At 38.5% G+C, this 14,201-nt stretch overlaps 1 protein-coding gene across 1 annotated transcript in view; it reads right to left on the reverse strand.

Moving 5' to 3' along the window:
• LOC129453070 (uncharacterized) overlaps positions 1-14,201 on the reverse strand; it is a 206,855-nt gene that overhangs the window by 151,491 nt on the left and 41,163 nt on the right. The gene's annotated exons all lie outside the window — the stretch shown is intronic.

Genomic DNA, 14,201 nt, shown 5'->3' on the forward strand with positions numbered 1-14,201 from the left:
CCACCCATTACAGTAGCGGCCATTTTGAAAAGTACAGTATTTCGTTTTTTCGCTACTACTTTTGCAGCGTTCATTGCATTGTTACGCAATTTGGCACAGAGAATCTTTGGACCGAGCCGCAGAGAAATGACCGAACAGAATTTTGATTTTTATCTTTGTTCAAAAGTAATAATTGCGTACATTTATTGATGTCGACCCAAAATTCGTTCTGAGTCATTATCTCGGTCATTCTTTGATCAATTGAAATGAAACTTGGTACCCTTCATTAGGACCATGAACGGTGGTACCATGCCAAATTTGAGGACAGCGCCACCTATGGGTTTGATAGAAAATTATGATCTTAGTGTCTATGGATTCCTTGGCTCATGACCAATCTGTCGATATATATTTTGCCGGAAATGACCAAACCGCCTGTCCACTATTTTGAATTTTGCTTTAAATTGGGATAACTATTATTCTATATAATGTATCGGCACAAAAATCGGTAGGAAGCATCGGTATGATGTCCTGAAGGTACTTGGGAAATCTGAAGACAGCGCCACCTAGGGTTCATAAACTATATAAAACAGCCCATAACTTCTGAAAACTTTGTCTGATATTCATTTTCAAGTCGATTGCAACGATGTCTCATTTGTCAGTTTTCAACATTCTGTTCATATCTTATTTCATAGCATATGTGAAGTAGTTTTTTCGCTACTACTTTTGCAAATTAAGTCTATTTTATGCCAGGCTCTGCTCACATAAACTTTGGAGCAATCCGCACAGAAATGACCAAACACATTTTTTATATTCTCTGCCATTCCCGAGAAATACCTGTCCAAAGTTGACTGTCCCTGTGACATTGTCTCTTCGTCATATTAAATTATTATGACTGCATTATAACATGTTGTGCATTCCTATACAACATGTTTTTCTTGACTTAAACTTTAACTCTTCTCACTTAAACTATCTGATTCTCATATAAATTGTAATTTTGTTATTTCTGCTCTGCAATGTCATGTCTGCACCTTCCTTCCTCCATTTGAATGCTTGCAGCTCTGAAAACCTTGGCTAGCTACACTGCCTGTGTAGCTCAGTCTATTAAATCGCATGCATCAAAACTCAGAGGTTAAGGGTTCGAATCCCGTCTGATGCATGTGTTATGTTTTTCTATTAATATTTGTTGTTTTGAGTTTATTCTCACCTATTATTCTCAACCAGTCTGTTTTCCATGTTCTGCACGGCTTGCAATTTGGTGGCCAAGCATCATCACCAGTTCAAAAATGCAGTAGCGGCCATTTTGAAAAGTACAGTAATCAGTTTTTTTGCTACTACTTTTGCAGTGTTTGTTGAATTGTTACACAATTTGGCTCAGATTATCTTTGGACCGAGCCACATAGAAATGACCAAACAGAATTTTGATATTTATCTTTGTTCAAAAGAAATAATTGCGTACATTTATCGATGTCAACCCAAAATTCGTTCTGAGTCATTATCTCTGTCATTCTTTGATCAATTGAAATGAAACTTGGTACCCTTCATAAGGACCATGAACTGGGGTACCATGCCAAATTTGAGGACAGCGCCACCTATGGGTCATGAGATATGAAAAATGGCCATTTTTGCCCATAACTATTGAAATGTTTGATAGAAAATTATGATCTTAGTGTCTATGGATTCCTTGGCTCATAACCAATCTGTCGATATATATTATGCCGGAAATGACCAAACCGCCTGTCCACTATTTTGAATTTTGTTTTAAATTGGGATAACTATTATTCTATATAATGTATTGGCACAAAAATCGGTAGGAAGCATCCGGTATGATGTCCTGAAGGTACTTGGGAAATCTGAAGACAGCGCCACCTAGGGTTTATAAACTATATAAAACAGCCCATAACTTCTAAAAACTTTGTCTGATATTCATTTTCTTTGTGAATTTTTATTCACTGGTTTATGTCGATTGCAACGATATCTCATTTGTCAGTTTTCAACATTCTGTTCATATCTTATTTCATAGCATATGTGAAGTAGTTTTTTCGCTACTACTTTTGCAAATTAAGTCTATTTTATGTCAGGCTCTGCTCACATAAACTTTGGAGCAATCCGCACAGAAATGACCAAACACATTTTTTATATTCTCTGCCATTCCCGAGAAATACCTGTCCAAAGTTGACTGTCCCTGTGACATTGTCTCTTCGTCATATTAAATTATTATGACTGCATTATAACATGTTGTGCATTCCTATACAACATGTTTTTCTTGACTTAAACTTTAACTCTTCTCACTTAAACTATCTGATTCTCATATAAATTGTAATTTTGTTATTTCTGCTCTGCAATGTCATGTCTGCACCTTCCTTCCTCCATTTGATTGCTTGCAGCTCTGAAAACCTTGGCTAGCTACACTGCATGTGTAGCTCAGTCTATTAAATCGCATGCATCAAAACTCAGAGGTTAAGGGTTCGAATCCCGTCTGATGCATGTGTTATGTTTTTCTATTTATATTTGTTTTGAGTTTATTCTCACCTTTTATTCTCAACCAGTCTGTTTTCCATGTTCTGCACGGCTTGCAATTTGTTGGCCAAGCATCATCACCGGTTCAAAAATGCAGTAGCGGCCATTTTGAAAAGTACAGTATTCAGTTTTTTTGCTACTACTTTTGCAGTGTTTGTTGAATTGTTACACAATTTGGCTCAGATTATCTTTGGACCAAGCCACATAGAAATGACCAAACAGAATTTTGATATTTATCTTTGTTCAAAAGTAATACATTTGTCAATAGGAATAACTTTTAAACCATTTAATCAACTAAACTTCTATGGAGAATATTTGATGGGGTAATCTATGCCTTCCCAGTAGCTCAACCAAATGCGTGATTGGCATGAAATCCAGAGGTTGCGGGTTCAAATCCAGCGTAGGGCAGCAATTAGTATGGTTCATACAAATGATATATCATGTAGAGTTAAATGTTTGAACAGGTTTGACTACCTACAGGGGATTTAAAAAAATATTCTGTTCTTGAGAAAAATCTCTCCAAACTTGAACATACACATTGTCACTACAGCAATCTAGCTTAAGCAGCTGTCTGTATGTATGTCTCCCCTGTAGCTCAACCAGATGAGTGACAGGCATGAAACCTGGAGATCATGGGTTCAAGTCCTGGCTAGGGCAGAAATTGAAGTCTCTTACTTTAGAGTCAAAAGCTTCAATTCATTATTTGTATTTTACTTTATTATTTTTACAGGTATTATTTCGTTTGTGCTCTTTTGGTTTAAGTCTCATGTGTAACATGTATGATGCTTTGGTGGTTCAATTCTTTTCTAGGTCAGCATTGGACTAATCGGTCCTTCTTTCAGCATGCAATAAAATATTATACTTCAAAATTTTTATTTTTTCATTATGTTCATTCTCATCTCTGAGTCCTGTGTGCTGATAGTTCCCATACGTATCTGCTACATTGCATTCTTCAATTGCATGTCCTTTCAGCTTCGTTGCGTGTTGCAGGACCATTGTTGCTTGGCCCCGTATCGCTGTCTACAGCTATATTTAGGGGCCAAGCACCTATGGTGCTGTGGCACCTATTGTTTCTGTTAGTATTATTCTTCTTAATCTTCTTCCCCAATGGGAGTCTATGGCAGCCATATGAACCGTATGTAGGAAAATGATGAAATTTGGCACAGTTGTAGTGGTGGTCATAAATAGTCATTTGGCCAAAAATGGGGTCTCTAGCAGTAACTCTATAGCGCCACCATCATCTCAAAAATTCAATGTTCAAATGGTTATAACTGGTGATCCATTAGATCTATGAAAATTCTACTTAGTACACGTGATTGCTCTCATCCCGCTTATTGAATTTGATACTTTACAGTAAGACTCCACCTATTACAGTAGCGGCCATTTTGAAATGTACAGTATTTCGTTTTTTCGCTACTCCTCCTTCAAATTTGGTTCAATTCTTATGAGATTTGGCACAGTTGATCTTTGGGGTGAGCCGCATAGAAATGACCGAACAGAATTTTGATATTTATCTTTATTCAAAAGTAATTAATGCGTGAACTTAACGAGATTGACGCAAAATTGGTTCTGAAGCTGTATCTCGGTCATTCTTTGATCAATCGAGATGAAATTTGGTACGCTTCATGTCGACCATGAAATGGGGGTCCATGCCAAATTTGGTGACAGCGCCACCTATGGGTCATGAGATAGGAAAAAAGGCTATTTTTGTGCATAACTTCTGAATCGTTTGTCAGAAAATTATGATCTTGGTGTCTACGGATTCCTTGGCTCATGCCGCATCTGTCGATATGTATTATGCCGGGATTGACCGAACCGCCTGTCCGCCATTTTGAAATCTGTGATAAATTGCTATAACTTTTGAAGTATCGGATATATCGGCGCAAAAATCGGTAGGGAGCTTCGGCATGACGTCCTGAAGAAATCAGAGAACAGCGCCACCTAGGGGTTATAAACTATAACAGTTCTTATAGAACTGCTTATAACTTCTGAATTCTTTGTATGGCATGTAAGCTCTTTTCTGCTGCCCCTTGAGCTGTGTCTACTGAGTGGCGCATCTGTTAAGTCGTATGCATTGACATCCTGAGTTCATGGGTTTGAATCCCGCCTGAGGCAGGTGTTAATTTGTTCTGTTAAAGTTTTGTTCTTTCCCACCTATTTGTCTCGACCTGTCTGTAGTTCACATATGTTCTATTTTTGCCATGTTTTCTGTTGCTGCTCTGCACTGCGGTGGTTCTGCTCTGTCATTGCTAAGCTTTGGGTTCTTTGCGGCGCCTTGTGTTCTTGATACACCTTGGGTGCTCAATGCGCCCTGGGTGATTGATACGTTGAATCTTTCTTGCTGTGCTTTTGGTGCTCATTGCGCTGATGGTGCTTGGCCCCGTATCGCTGCTTGCAGCTATATTTAGGGGCCAAGCACCTATGGTGCTGTGGCACCTATTGTTTCTGTTAGTATTATTATTATTATTATTATTATTTTTCTTAATCTTCTTCCCCAATGGGAGTCTATGGCAGCCCTATGAACCGTATATAGGAAAATGATGAAATTTGGCACAGTTGTAGTGGTGGTCATAAATAGTCATTTGGCCAAAAATGGGGTCTCTAGCAGTAACTCTATAGCGCCACCATCATCTCAAAAATTCAATGTTCAAATGGTTATAACTCGTGATCCATTTGCTCTATGAAAATTCTACTTAGTACACGTGATTGCTCTCCTCATGCTTATTGTTTTTAATACCTTACAGTAAGACTCCACCCATTACAGTATCGGCCATTTTGAAATGTCCAGTATTTCGTTTTTTCGCTACTCCTCCTTCAAATTTGGTTCAATTCTTATGAGATTTGACACCTGTGATCTTTGGAGTTAGCCGCATAGAAATGACTGAACAGAATTTTGATATTTTTCTTTATTCAAAAGTAATTAATGCGCGAACTTAACGAGATTGACGCAAAATTGGTTCTGAGGCTGTATCTCGGTCATTCTTTGATCAATCGAGATGAAATTTGGTACGCTTCATGTCGACCATGAAATGGGGGGTCCATGCCAAATTTGGTGACAGCGCCACCTATGGGTCATGAGATAGGAAAAACGGCTATTTTTGCGCATACCTTCTGAATCGTTTGTCAGAAAATTATGATCTTGGTGTCTACGGATTCCTTGGCTCATGCCGCATCTGTCGATATGTATTATGCCGGGATTGACCGAACCGCCTGTCCGCCATTTTGAAATCTGTGATAAATTGCTATAACTTTTGAAGTATCGGATATATCGGCGCAAAAATCGGTAGGGAGCTTCGGCATGACGTCCTGAGGAAATCAGAGAACAGCGCCACCTATGGGTATAAACTATAACAGTTCTTATAGAACTGCTTATAACTTCTGAATTCTTTGTATGGCATGTAAGCTCTTTTCTGCTGCCCCTTGAGCTGTGTCTACTGAGTGGCGCATCTGTTAAGTCGCTTGCATAGAGATTCTGAGTTCATGGGTTCGAATCCCACCTGAGCCGGGTGTTAATTTCTTCTATTATAGTTTTGTTCTTTCTCACCTATTCTTTTTGACCTGTCTGTAGTTCACATATGTTCTATTTTTGCCATGTTTTCTGTTGCTGCTCTGCACTGCGGTGGTTCTGCTCTGTCATTGCTACGCTTTGGGTTCTTTGCTGAGACTTGTGTTCTTGATGCACCTTGGGTGCTCAATGCGCCCTGAGTGATTGATAAGTTGTATCTTTCTTGCTGTGCTTTGGGAGCTCATTGCGCTGATTGTGCTTGGCCCCGTATCGCTGCTTGCAGCTATATTTAGGGGCCAAGCACCTATGGTGCTGTGGCACCTATTGTTTCTGTTAGTATTATTATTATTATTATTATTATTTTTCTTAATCTTCTTCCCCAATGGGAGTCTATGGCAGCCCTATGAACCGTATATAGGAAAATGATGAAATTTGGCACAGTTGTAGTGGTGGTCATAAATAGTCATTTGGCCAAAAATGGGGTCTCTAGCAGTAACTCTATAGCGCCACCATCATCTCAAAAATTCAATGTTCAAATGGTTATAACTCGTGATCCATTTGCTCTATGAAAATTCTACTTAGTACACGTGATTGCTCTCCTCATGCTTATTGTTTTTAATACCTTACAGTAAGACTCCACCCATTACAGTATCGGCCATTTTGAAATGTCCAGTATTTCGTTTTTTCGCTACTCCTCCTTCAAATTTGGTTCAATTCTTATGAGATTTGACACCTGTGATCTTTGGAGTTAGCCGCATAGAAATGACTGAACAGAATTTTGATATTTTTCTTTATTCAAAAGTAATTAATGCGCGAACTTAACGAGATTGACGCAAAATTGGTTCTGAGGCTGTATCTCGGTCATTCTTTGATCAATCGAGATGAAATTTGGTACGCTTCATGTCGACCATGAAATGGGGGTCCATGCCAAATTTGGTGACAGCGCCACCTATGGGTCATGAGATAGGAAAAACGGCTATTTTTGCGCATACCTTCTGAATCGTTTGTCAGAAAATTATGATCTTGGTGTCTACGGATTCCTTGGCTCATGCCGCATCTGTCGATATGTATTATGCCGGGATTGACCGAACCGCCTGTCCGCCATTTTGAAATCTGTGATAAATTGCTATAACTTTTGAAGTATCGGATATATCGGCGCAAAAATCGGTAGGGAGCTTCGGCATGACGTCCTGAGGAAATCAGAGAACAGCGCCACCTATGGGTATAAACTATAACAGTTCTTATAGAACTGCTTATAACTTCTGAATTCTTTGTATGGCATGTAAGCTCTTTTCTGCTGCCCCTTGAGCTGTGTCTACTGAGTGGCGCATCTGTTAAGTCGCTTGCATAGAGATTCTGAGTTCATGGGTTCGAATCCCACCTGAGCCGGGTGTTAATTTCTTCTATTATAGTTTTGTTCTTTCTCACCTATTCTTTTTGACCTGTCTGTAGTTCACATATGTTCTATTTTTGCCATGTTTTCTGTTGCTGCTCTGCACTGCGGTGGTTCTGCTCTGTCATTGCTACGCTTTGGGTTCTTTGCTGAGACTTGTGTTCTTGATGCACCTTGGGTGCTCAATGCGCCCTGAGTGATTGATAAGTTGTATCTTTCTTGCTGTGCTTTGGGAGCTCATTGCGCTGATTGTGCTTGGCCCCGTATCGCTGCTTGCAGCTATATTTATTATTATTATCGTCCCATGGGAGTCTATGGCAGCACTATGAACCGTACATAGGAAAATGATGAAATTTGGCACAGTTGTAGAGGTGCTCATAAATAGTCATGTGACCAAAAATGGGGTCTCTAGCAATAACTCTATAGCGCCACCAGCAGTGCAAAAAATCAATGTTCAAACTGTTATAAATAGTGAACCATTTGATCTATGAAAATTCTAATTAGTACACGTGATTGCTCTCATCCCGCTTATTGAATTTGATACTTTACAGTAAGACTCCACCCATTACAGTAACGGCCATTTTGAAATGTACAGTATTTTGTTTTTTCGCTACTCCTCCTTCAAATGTGGTTCAATTCTTATGAGATTTGGCACAGGTGATCTTTGGAGTGAGCCGCATAGAAATGACTGAACAGAATTTTGATATTTATCTTTGTTCAAAAGTAATAAATGCGCAAACTTAACGAGGTTGACGCAAAAATGGTTCTAAAGCTGTAGCTCAGTCATTCTTTGATCAATTGAAATGAAATTTGGTACACTTCATGTGGACCATGAACTTGGGGTCCATGCCAAATTTGGTGACAGCGCCACCTATGGGTCATGAGATAGAAAAATAGGCTATTATTGCCCATAACTTCTGAACTGTTTGTCAGAAAATTATGATCTTGATGTCTATGGATTGCTTACCTCATGCCGCATCTGTCGATGTGAATTATGCCGGGTTTGACCAAACCGCCTGTCCGCCATTTTGAAATTTCAAATAAATTGTTATATTTTTTGAACTATTGGACATATCCGCGCAAAAAATGGTAAGGAGCTTCGACATGATGTCCTGAAGGTACCTGGGAAGTCAGAGTACAGCGCCACCTAGGGGTTATAAACTATAACAGTTCTTATTGAACTGCTTATAACTTCTGAATACATTGTCTGATATACATTTTCTTTGTGAAATTGTATTCACTGTTTTATGCCGATCGCAACGATACCTTGTTTGTCATTTTCCAACATTATGTTCAGGTGTTATTGTAAGGCATATGGTAAATGATTTTTTCGCTACTCCTTTTACAAATTTTGTGTATTTTATGTCAGGTTCTGCTCGTATAATGTTTGGAGCAATCCGCACAGATGTGACCGAACAGATTTTTGATATTCTGTTCTCTTTCTTAGAAATACCACTCTAAAGCTTACCGTGCCTGTGACGTTGTCTATTTGTCATAGTAATAAATTAATGTGACTGTATATTACATTGTATAGCATCATTATACATAATGATCTGCTTGTCTTCAATTTCACTTGAACTAATGTACATTGTATTTCTGTAATTTCTACTTCTGCTGTGTCAATTCTGCATCTTTGGTGATTGACATGTTAATCCTTTCAGCTCTCTAATCTCTTGTCTGCTGCCTCATGAACTGTGTAAACTGAGTGGCGCATCTAGTTAACCAATTGCATTTAGATTCTAAGTTCCTGGGTTCGAATCCCACCTGAGTCATGACGTTTTGTTCTTCCTCATCAATTCTTCTCAACCTGTCTGTAGTTCACATGTGTTTTATTTTTCCATGTTTGCTGTTGTTGCTCTGCATTATGGTGGTTCTTGCTGTGCTTTGTGAGCTTGCTGAGCTTTGTGTGCTTGCTGTGCTTTGTGAGCTTGCTATGCTTTGTGTGCTTGCTGTGCTTTGTGTGCTTTGTGAGCTTGCTGTGCTTTGTGTGCCTGCTGTGATTTGTGTAATTGCTGTGCTTGCTGTGCTTTGTGTGCTTGCTGTGCTTTGTGTGCCGGCTGTGATTTGTGTAATTGCTGTGCTTTGTGTTCTTGCTATGCTTTGTGTGCTTGTTGTGCTTTGTGTGCTTGCTGTGCTTTGTGTGCTTGCTGTGCTTTGTGTGCCTGCAGTGATTTGTGTAATTGCTGTGCTTTGTGTGCTTGCTGTGCATTGTGAGCTTGCTGTGCTTTGTGTGCTTGCTGTCATTTGTGTAATTGCTGTGCTTTGTGTGCTTGCTGTGCATTTTGAGCTTGCTGTGCTTTGTGTGCTTGCTGTCATTTGTGTAATTGCTGTGCTTTGTGTGCTTGCTGTGCATTTTGAGCTTGCTGTGCTTTGTGTGCTTGCTGTGCTGTGTGTGCATTGCGCCGAAGGTGCTTGACCCCGTGTTGCTGCTTGCAGCTATATTTATTATTATTATTATATTTCTTCTTCCCCAATGGGAGTCTATGGCAGCCCTATGAACCGTACATAGGAAAATGAAACAAATTTGGCACACTTGTAGTGGTGGTCCTAAATAGTCATGTGACCAACTATGGGGTCTCTAGCATTAACTCTATAGCGCCACCAACACTTCAAAAATTCAATATTCAAATGGTTATAACTGTAGAATCATTTGGTCAACAAAAACTCTACCTACTACATCTGAATCCTCTCCTCACGCTCATTACAATGACCACCTTACATTAAGACTCCACCCATTACAGTAGCGGCCATTTTGAAAAGTACAGTATTTCGTTTTTTCGCTACTACTTTTGCAGCGTTCATTGCATTGTTACGCAATTTGGCACAGAGAATCTTTGGACCGAGCCGCAGAGAAATGACCGAACAGAATTTTGATTTTTATCTTTGTTCAAAAGTAATAATTGCGTACATTTATTGATGTCGACCCAAAATTCGTTCTGAGTCATTATCTCGGTCATTCTTTGATCAATTGAAATGAAACTTGGTACCCTTCATTAGGACCATGAACGGTGGTACCATGCCAAATTTGAGGACAGCGCCACCTATGGGTTTGATAGAAAATTATGATCTTAGTGTCTATGGATTCCTTGGCTCATGACCAATCTGTCGATATATATTTTGCCGGAAATGACCAAACCGCCTGTCCACTATTTTGAATTTTGCTTTAAATTGGGATAACTATTATTCTATATAATGTATCGGCACAAAAATCGGTAGGAAGCATCGGTATGATGTCCTGAAGGTACTTGGGAAATCTGAAGACAGCGCCACCTAGGGTTCATAAACTATATAAAACAGCCCATAACTTCTGAAAACTTTGTCTGATATTCATTTTCAAGTCGATTGCAACGATGTCTCATTTGTCAGTTTTCAACATTCTGTTCATATCTTATTTCATAGCATATGTGAAGTAGTTTTTTCGCTACTACTTTTGCAAATTAAGTCTATTTTATGCCAGGCTCTGCTCACATAAACTTTGGAGCAATCCGCACAGAAATGACCAAACACATTTTTTATATTCTCTGCCATTCCCGAGAAATACCTGTCCAAAGTTGACTGTCCCTGTGACATTGTCTCTTCGTCATATTAAATTATTATGACTGCATTATAACATGTTGTGCATTCCTATACAACATGTTTTTCTTGACTTAAACTTTAACTCTTCTCACTTAAACTATCTGATTCTCATATAAATTGTAATTTTGTTATTTCTGCTCTGCAATGTCATGTCTGCACCTTCCTTCCTCCATTTGAATGCTTGCAGCTCTGAAAACCTTGGCTAGCTACACTGCCTGTGTAGCTCAGTCTATTAAATCGCATGCATCAAAACTCAGAGGTTAAGGGTTCGAATCCCGTCTGATGCATGTGTTATGTTTTTCTATTAATATTTGTTGTTTTGAGTTTATTCTCACCTATTATTCTCAACCAGTCTGTTTTCCATGTTCTGCACGGCTTGCAATTTGGTGGCCAAGCATCATCACCAGTTCAAAAATGCAGTAGCGGCCATTTTGAAAAGTACAGTAATCAGTTTTTTTGCTACTACTTTTGCAGTGTTTGTTGAATTGTTACACAATTTGGCTCAGATTATCTTTGGACCGAGCCACATAGAAATGACCAAACAGAATTTTGATATTTATCTTTGTTCAAAAGAAATAATTGCGTACATTTATCGATGTCAACCCAAAATTCGTTCTGAGTCATTATCTCTGTCATTCTTTGATCAATTGAAATGAAACTTGGTACCCTTCATAAGGACCATGAACTGGGGTACCATGCCAAATTTGAGGACAGCGCCACCTATGGGTCATGAGATATGAAAAATGGCCATTTTTGCCCATAACTATTGAAATGTTTGATAGAAAATTATGATCTTAGTGTCTATGGATTCCTTGGCTCATAACCAATCTGTCGATATATATTATGCCGGAAATGACCAAACCGCCTGTCCACTATTTTGAATTTTGTTTTAAATTGGGATAACTATTATTCTATATAATGTATTGGCACAAAAATCGGTAGGAAGCATCCGGTATGATGTCCTGAAGGTACTTGGGAAATCTGAAGACAGCGCCACCTAGGGTTTATAAACTATATAAAACAGCCCATAACTTCTAAAAACTTTGTCTGATATTCATTTTCTTTGTGAATTTTTATTCACTGGTTTATGTCGATTGCAACGATATCTCATTTGTCAGTTTTCAACATTCTGTTCATATCTTATTTCATAGCATATGTGAAGTAGTTTTTTCGCTACTACTTTTGCAAATTAAGTCTATTTTATGTCAGGCTCTGCTCACATAAACTTTGGAGCAATCCGCACAGAAATGACCAAACACATTTTTTATATTCTCTGCCATTCCCGAGAAATACCTGTCCAAAGTTGACTGTCCCTGTGACATTGTCTCTTCGTCATATTAAATTATTATGACTGCATTATAACATGTTGTGCATTCCTATACAACATGTTTTTCTTGACTTAAACTTTAACTCTTCTCACTTAAACTATCTGATTCTCATATAAATTGTAATTTTGTTATTTCTGCTCTGCAATGTCATGTCTGCACCTTCCTTCCTCCATTTGATTGCTTGCAGCTCTGAAAACCTTGGCTAGCTACACTGCATGTGTAGCTCAGTCTATTAAATCGCATGCATCAAAACTCAGAGGTTAAGGGTTCGAATCCCGTCTGATGCATGTGTTATGTTTTTCTATTTATATTTGTTTTGAGTTTATTCTCACCTTTTATTCTCAACCAGTCTGTTTTCCATGTTCTGCACGGCTTGCAATTTGTTGGCCAAGCATCATCACCGGTTCAAAAATGCAGTAGCGGCCATTTTGAAAAGTACAGTATTCAGTTTTTTTGCTACTACTTTTGCAGTGTTTGTTGAATTGTTACACAATTTGGCTCAGATTATCTTTGGACCAAGCCACATAGAAATGACCAAACAGAATTTTGATATTTATCTTTGTTCAAAAGTAATACATTTGTCAATAGGAATAACTTTTAAACCATTTAATCAACTAAACTTCTATGGAGAATATTTGATGGGGTAATCTATGCCTTCCCAGTAGCTCAACCAAATGCGTGATTGGCATGAAATCCAGAGGTTGCGGGTTCAAATCCAGCGTAGGGCAGCAATTAGTATGGTTCATACAAATGATATATCATGTAGAGTTAAATGTTTGAACAGGTTTGACTACCTACAGGGGATTTAAAAAAATATTCTGTTCTTGAGAAAAATCTCTCCAAACTTGAACATACACATTGTCACTACAGCAATCTAGCTTAAGCAGCTGTCTGTATGTATGTCTCCCCTGTAGCTCAACCAGATGAGTGACAGGCATGAAACCTGGAGATCATGGGTTCAAGTCCTGGCTAGGGCAGAAATTGAAGTCTCTTACTTTAGAGTCAAAAGCTTCAATTCATTATTTGTATTTTACTTTATTATTTTTACAGGTATTATTTCGTTTGTGCTCTTTTGGTTTAAGTCTCATGTGTAACATGTATGATGCTTTGGTGGTTCAATTCTTTTCTAGGTCAGCATTGGACTAATCGGTCCTTCTTTCAGCATGCAATAAAATATTATACTTCAAAATTTTTATTTTTTCATTATGTTCATTCTCATCTCTGAGTCCTGTGTGCTGATAGTTCCCATACGTATCTGCTACATTGCATTCTTCAATTGCATGTCCTTTCAGCTTCGTTGCGTGTTGCAGGACCATTGTTGCTTGGCCCCGTATCGCTGTCTACAGCTATATTTATTAAAGTGTTTTTTGTTTACCCCCCGACATCGCTTGCTTTTGGGTTTATTTGTCCGCTGTTCCTGACACACAGTACAGTTGTTGTGCAGTTATCGCTGCATGCAGCAGTGGTTTGTAAAGTTTTAGCAAATGATGATCTCAGTTCCTTCTTTTTTAAAATCAGGTCAATGTGAAGAAAAGCCTGCACATATCAAGTACTTACTGTACTAGCACCCTCCCCAGATCAGTGAATTAATAGAGTCTGAAACGTTTTTAAGGAATGAAGTCATTTCTTTTTCAGAAAGCAGTGGGTGATAGGAAAAGCAAAATCTTTAGGTTAACCAGGAGTTAAATTAGGACATTGAAGTGTTTTCACAAACACACCTAACAAAAACATTACAGATGTGCATCTTGAGACAAAACAATGACACTTATATGTTTTAAGATTTGTCAGTGCAAGCTGTTTTCTGTTACGACACCTCAAAGAGACATCTTAATTTTGAAATAGACTTCAGCTCTGCCTCGCTTTAACATAGCAACTTTTTAATGTTAACACATTCTAGATTCTG

Source organism: Misgurnus anguillicaudatus, unplaced genomic scaffold (assembly GCF_027580225.2).
Source record: "Misgurnus anguillicaudatus unplaced genomic scaffold, ASM2758022v2 HiC_scaffold_32, whole genome shotgun sequence".
NCBI classification, from domain to species: Eukaryota; Metazoa; Chordata; class Actinopteri; order Cypriniformes; family Cobitidae; genus Misgurnus; species Misgurnus anguillicaudatus.